Here is a 5,840-nt window from a genome sequence, read left to right on the forward strand (position 1 = left end):
TAAGAGGGTGGTGTACTGCTCCTGGAACAGTGTATAATTATGCAAACACATCAATTCAATTCTCTTAATTGAATTACTAATTACAATTATAACTAGAAACTGATTATATTATTAAGAAAAAACAAACTAATCTACCAGGTTCCCTAACACTTCTGGTAACATGAAATGACCAAAACTCCCCAAAGTATATGTGTGTGTGTGTGTGTGTGTGTGTGTGTGTTGTGAATGTGTGACAAAAAATGACAGAATGAGACTGAGAGTCCAAAATAGAGAGAAAAGTTCAAATTAAATCCAAAATAATCGCTTTTATGTCTCATCTTGTTTGTATTTTGGCAATAATATGGTGTCCAGGGGCTTAGATATCAGCATAAGCTTCAAGTACCTTCTATTTTACAGAGATTTTTAAGTGACAATGAAATGATTAAGATAAAAGTGATCATACAGGAGTCCATATTTATCACTACACATAAAAAAACCATTTACATGTTTTAGAAATAATGCATTATTTGTATAAAAGGTTTTTACAATATTTAGCTTTTAGATTTAGCAAAGCTTATATCTTGGAAAATTTAGAATGTTTCTCATATTTTGGAGAAACATAATAAAATTAGGCTCATTTTTCTTTTCTCTTAGGATATCGTTCTAAGTAGGCTGCTATTCTTTCCAATTTTCGGAGCTAACGTCACTTTCCCATTGCTGTAGCCATTATGTCTTCCCAAATATAAAAGGCTGGCTCAAAGGAGACCTCTTTCAATAGTTTGAAAAGTTGAAAAAATTCTATTTCAAAGGTTTTTTTTTATCAGTACATGGCATGAATTAACTGTAGGGAGATATATTCATCTTTCTTTCCAGAGAAGCCCAAAACACCAGAAGACAAACATTTAAAAATGTTTCATTGATATAATTTCATACATAATAAAATTTATAAATTTAAGCACACAGTTCTTGCATATTATATTTGGTCATATAATTCATGTCACCATGATGATACAGAATATTTTCCCAACACTTCTTTCTGAGTTTTTTTTTTTGGCAGGGTTTCACTACGCCGCTCGGACTCATAGTAATCCTCCTGTTTTCAGCCTCCCCAGTGCTGGGATTAGAGGTGTGCACCACCACACCTGGACTCCATTGCTTCCTCAGCACGCCCGAGGTGGGGGACATGGTGTAGCATGTGCTACCAAGGATTGAACCCTGGCCCCTCTGCTTGCCTAAGCACGAGAGCTTTGTTTCTCCTAGAATTCTGTATGAATGGAATCACTTCAGCACAAGCTTTTTGTATCCTGCTTTTCATTCAGCACAATGGCTTTATGAATTATTCCATATTATATTAATAGTTTGTTGCACCTTCTTACAAGTGCTATTGAATTGTATGGATACACTGTGTTCTGTTTGCCCACTCACCATTCTTCAGTCCGTGTACAATTGGGTTGTTCCCAGTTTTCTGTTGTTATGAATAAAATTGTCAGGGAAATATGAATATAATTATTTGCATAAAAGATTTTTTAAATTTTTCATCTATTCCACAAGTCAGCAGTATGAATCATGTTCTCACTGCCCACACTCTAATATAAAGACACTAAACTGTTTCCAAGTTGTGCATAATATTTTGCATTTCCAGAAGCAATCTATTGGCACTGCAACTGCTGTACATAGGCAACAGTTAGTATTATAAGTTCTATTAAACTTAACTATTGTGATATATACTGTGATCTCATTATGGCTTTAATTTGCATTTTTCTTAAGAGATATTTATTTAATTAGAATAATTTAATTAAATTATTTTTTATACATGTGCCTTCTTTAGCAAAGTATCTGTTCTAACATTTTGTCAAGATTTTATTGGAAAATGCTTTATCAGAATTTATTATTGAGCTGTCAATGATTTTTATATAACCCTACTTTACACATGTCTTCCACAAATATTTTCTCTAGGTTAGTGACTATTAATTTCCTTTATTCTGTCATACAGATACTTTTAAATTTTATTTAAAAATTATTTTATATTTATAAAAGCTTGTGAAAGATGAAGTTCCACTGTATTATTCTGTTAATTTTCATATTTTATAGAATGTTGGCATATTTGTTAAAACTGAAATTGAGCTACAATGACAGCATTTAAGCTGGACATGGTAGCACACACCTGTGATCTCAGCAAGTAAGAAGCCTGAGGCAGGAGAGTTGAAAGTTCTAGGTCAGCTTAGACAACATAACCTCATTCTGGCTCAGTAAAAAAAAAAGAGAAGGAAAACTAAACAAAAATGTAAGTTGTAGGCTGCTAATTAATTTTTCTATAAATGCGTTTTTGCATATCTAAGTTCATAATACCTCATTGCATTTAGCTTTTGTTTTAGTCATTGTATTATCATTGGGACAAATATCTGGCATCCTAAATAGACCCTTTAAGCAGAGGTTTGTTTGGGTTCACAGTTTCAGAGGTTGCGGTTCATGGTTAGAGGTCTTAAAGATGGAATCAGTGTGATGGAGGGCTGACCCCAAAGAAAGCTGTTAGTGTCCCGGCAGCCTGGAAACAGAGCTGACAAAAGAGCCAGGAAGCTGGATGCACACTTCCAGATCATTCCACTGGTGACCGCCTCCTGGAACCACGCTCTCTCTTCTTACAGCATGTTTAGCTACTGTATCCATTAGGGGATATGTCTGCTAAAGGGTGTGGTACTCTCCATGACCCTGTCATCTTTCAAATATATGAAGTTTTGTGGGGAAACCCCAGATTTCAACTATAACAATCATAACCTTTGTCTCTCCTAATCTGTGATGACTTTTCAGTTTGTACTTTTTTTATCTTTTTCCCCATTAACTTAACATTTTGAAATTATTTGCCAGGTATTTATATAGTGTCTCTTATTTAGTTTTTCTTTTCTTATGTTTCCTAAACAAACTGAAGGCATACTTTCTCAGTAGTAATACTGAGGAGGCAATGTGCATTTTTTATATTATATCAAGGGTATAATATTTTTGTGTCACTGGAGATTGAATTTGGGAACTTTGAATTGAGCTGTATTCTCAGCCCTTTTTTTCACTTATTGTTTTGCTTTGTTTTTGAGATAGGGTTTTCCTAAGTCAGTTAATTGCCTAGGCTCGCTTAGATTCCTGCAATCCTGCCTCAGCTTCCCATAGTGGCTGGATTATGGAAGTGAGTGAATATGATTTAATAATGGTGAAGTTACTCAGATAATTTAATTAAGATGGGGTTTACTCAGGTAAATGGTGGTGTTTTAGTCCTAACAGTCTCTATTCATTAGATGTATTTCAATAAAACAAGCACGTACAAAAGCAGTGAAGCATGTATCTCCACTTCCTAGAGAGACAATAATCAAAGAATTTGTGTACATGTGTCAAAACAGACAAGATATTAATAAACATTCACAGAAAGATAGTGATGGTATGCAAACACCATGCTTCTCCTTAGCATTTTAGTTACAAGTTTTAGATTTCATCTATCTATCTTACCTCTGACCATTGTTATTGTCTTGTTCTAATGATAATGATCTTTTTCATTCCTTCTATATTCATTTTCTTATGGAAGTGAGGCCACTCTGCCAACTCTGACTTTAAGCAGGTATCTCTGAGTTCATTCAGAATGTTAAGCATTGCTTATTTGTAGCTGTTCTCTGGCCTTGGGGAAGTTGTAGTCCATAATTTCCAATTCATATATTTATTTATTCAATTCCAAATCCCTTGGTCTATTCTAACAAGGTACAAAAACTTTTAAAAGGCTCATGTCAGACGTATAATATACACTATAACTTATTTCAGCCTATATTCCAATCATTATATACCCTAGAGCTGCTTGGGCCTTCAGTCAAACGTACAAATCCAGCAGAATTCCTATCTTCCTCTTACATTTGCCTGGAAAAATGCAGAGGCGGTGTCTTCTGGCGTCCAAAGTTGCCATGTCATTTTCCAAAGCTTTTGAAGAGCCTGGGGAGCTGGTACTGCTTTCAGAGAAATCTTAGAGAAGGACCCTCTCACTAAATGGCCTCAGAATTTTCCGTTTTGACTCCGAGCCTAAGAAGCAATATTGTTGTAAACTGAGGCTCAACAGGCCTGCTGGTGACCTGCAGGAGTGCCGAGGAAGACTTATAAATTCTTTCAAGAACCCAGATAACTCCTAGGCAGGGACACAGCCCGCCAAGGGCTTACTCAGTTCCTAAAAGCTCCTCCGATGTTTGCTAAGCCAGTTTGGGGGACTGGGAGCTACTCTTGTCTGCCTAGAAAGTTGGACAAAGTTTGAGCCCTGCTCGGTGTCCGCAGAACGTTGAACTCCACCTCTGCTCAGAGCTCAGGAATCTCCACTGCTGGAAGTCAGGACGCGATGAATTTGCACCCGTTTCCCAAAGTCCTCTTTGTCCCCAGAAAGTCTTAGAAAACGCTGCACTGGAACTCACTGAGTATTTTACATTCATTTTGAATGATGTTTTTGCTGCTGATAGAATTCTATGTTGACAGTTTCTCCTCTAGCATTGTTCTCTAACTTTTAAAGTTTATGGTTTAAAAAACTTTGATGCCGCTTATGGATACAATGTAGGCACACACAAGCGATCCCACTTACCACAGGGAATTTGTACCTGTGCATGGTATACCCTGATTTGGCAGTTTTCCCCCCTTCGTAATTCCTTTTTCTGACATCAGCTCTTCTTCCCCTCCTTATTTACAAGTATTTGTTTCCATTTTATCCTTCTTTTCTCGTTTATTTCCCTTCCTTTCTTTCCTCCTCTGTTACCCAGTTTCCCTTTCCTTTTGAACAATTTTATCCCATTCGTATCTCTTGTATAATTTGGTTCTTGTTCACATTTTCAGTTTCTCACACCTGTGAGACAATGTGACATTTACATATGTCTGAATTATTTCCCTTAAGTGTGTGGTCTCAAGGGCCATCTATTTTGCAAAAAAAATGCCTGAAGTTCATCTTTCTGTATGTTAGAATATTACTCCATCATAGGTAAAATATATTTTTATCCATTCATCAGTTCATGGGTATTTGGGCTATTCCCAAGAGTTAGCTATTACAAACTATGCCCCACCAAACATGGGTGCACATATATGGTTGTGGTGTGATGCTTTAGATTCTTTGGGAAAAAGACCCAGAAGGGGAATAACTAGGTCAAATTTTTGATCCTAGCTTTTGAGGATTGTCCACAGTGATTTCCACAGTGGTTGCCCCAGTCTACACTTCCTCCAACACTGTAGAAGGGGTCCCCTTTCCCTATAGCTCCACCAGCATTTGCTATTGGCTAATTTTTGATATAGGCATTCTTACTAGATGTCATTGTACTGACGGTTCCAAAAATTTATTATGAAAGTAACATGTTGAAATTTTTGTATTTGTTCCCATATGTCTGCTGTGTCTATTTTCTCTGTACCTATGAAGACTATTGCTGGCTTTCACAATTTGTTAGATTATGCTTTGCTGTGGTCTTTTTCAAGTTTATATGACATCTCTCACTGAGATTGTTAGCTGTATATGTTTATAATTTCATCAATTTTGGAAATTTTTCATATATTTTCCCTTCAACTTTTTTTAGTTGTACCCTATCTATATTCTGAATATACGTAAGTGAAACTGCAGAGATTTAAAAAATGGCAGTTAAACCCATTTTGAAAACTTTAAATTCTATACTCTTATGTAACGTCTATCCTATTTTTAATTTCATTCACTTTCAGTTGTCACTTAAGTATTACAGGTTTCATCTCTGAGAATTCTGCTTCTTTAATCTTCCATTACTTTTTTGTTTTTTCTTTCTTTCTTTCTTTCTTTCTTTCTTTCTTTCTTTCTTTCTTTCTTTCTTTCTTTTTCTCTTCTTCTTCTTCTTCTTCTT

Source organism: Octodon degus, unplaced genomic scaffold (assembly GCF_000260255.1).
Source record: "Octodon degus isolate 3935 unplaced genomic scaffold, OctDeg1.0 scaffold00160, whole genome shotgun sequence".
NCBI lineage: Eukaryota > Metazoa > Chordata > Mammalia > Rodentia > Octodontidae > Octodon > Octodon degus.